This window comes from Phymastichus coffea, unplaced genomic scaffold (genome assembly GCF_024137745.1).
Source record: "Phymastichus coffea isolate CEN01 unplaced genomic scaffold, Cenicafe_Pcof_1.1 PCOF00292, whole genome shotgun sequence".
Lineage (NCBI taxonomy): Eukaryota > Metazoa > Arthropoda > Insecta > Hymenoptera > Eulophidae > Phymastichus > Phymastichus coffea.
The window spans coordinates 30,001-31,598 of NW_026707103.1; the positions used below are offsets into that span (position 1 = coordinate 30,001).

Below are 1,598 nucleotides of genomic sequence, written 5' to 3' on the forward strand. Positions count from 1 at the left end.
CCAAATGCCTCGTCATCTAATTAGTGACGCGCATGAATGGATTAACGAGATTCCCACTGTCCCTATCTACCGGGACCGACTACCGACCGACCGACCGACTGCCCCTATCTACCGAAAGGAGCACCCAAAAAACCGGTTTCTAGTGCGGGTTAAATTCCAGAAATGGATATAAAGTGTCAAGTGCGCGACCAGTGACTTGTGTGAATGAAGGTAACGTGTAAAATTACTTAATTAAATATTTATTTAACAATCTAAACTCTACCCACTCGCGGATAATTTCCTAAGATTACTACATCATTTTTAAATTTAAACTAAATAGAAATTTAATTAAACTCCACGACATTTCATTCTAAAAATTATATAAATAATTATAAAGTGAAAATAAATTAACTAACTGCTTAAATAATTATCCAAAACTGTTACAACGGTCAAACAAATTGTAAAACAAATTATAAACAAACAAAGAAATAAATTCATTCATACAAACACACCAACATACAACAAACAAAGATACAAAAATAATAAAAGCTAGATAAACCTAAACGAAAACCTATAAACTTATAAACAAAATATAATTAAACAACAAATATGTTAAATAACAATAATACAAACATAACATACACCCAAATAATTTTATAAGATTAATACATAATTTAAAAATCATCTTGCACCAAAATAAATTTAAAATAAACCAAATAAATAATAAAAATGCAACTATAAAATAACAAATAAATAAATACCTTAATAAAAAGCACACACGAATAACTAGATTAACTTAAATATATTTTAACAATCAAATAAAAATAAAACTAAATAAAATAAAATAAAACAAAATAAAATAAAATAAAATAAAACAAAATCAAATAAAATAAAATAAAATAAAATAAAATAAAATAAATAATAAAATAAAATAAAACAAAATAAAACAAAATAAAATAAAATAAAATAAAAGAAAATAAAATAAAACAAAATAAAATAAAATAAAATAAAATAATTAAATAACCTCTATTAATTAATCAAATTAATTCAATCAATGCAGACCAAATTTAATTAAACCAAATTACAATAAAGTTAAAATAAATTAAATTAAATTAAAATTATATAGAAAAATACTAAACCAGAATAAATCGAACCCAATTAATAAGAACACATTAAACAAATTAAATCGAATTAAATTAAATAAATAAAACAAATGAATTCAAATTTAAGTTAAATAAATTAAATAAATTCAACTCGACTAAATTAGTGAAAAATAAAAATAAACATAAAACTATGAAATACTAAATTAAAATGCACCAAGTTCAAATAAATTAAAACTAAAATTAAAATTAAATCAAAACTAAAATTAAAACAAACTGACACTAAATTAATTAAATTAAACTAAATTAAATTAAATTAAACTAAATTACATTAAACTAAATTAAACACCAAATATAATAAAACAAAAAAAAATTAAACAAAAACTAAACTAAATTAATTTAAATTAACTTAAAACATTAAAATAAACATATCTAATTAAAACAAAGTAAAAATAAGCTAATAGCATACCACGTCAACAAACCGAGGTGTTGGACCGCGTCAAAATCCAACCGTGGAGC

General features: G+C 21.2%; 1 pseudogene; it reads left to right on the plus strand.

Moving 5' to 3' along the window:
• The window catches only part of LOC131674738 (large subunit ribosomal RNA), a 3,126-nt pseudogene extending 2,691 nt beyond the window's left edge, over positions 1–435 (plus strand).
• Positions 436–1,598: the final 1,163 nt, after the last annotated feature.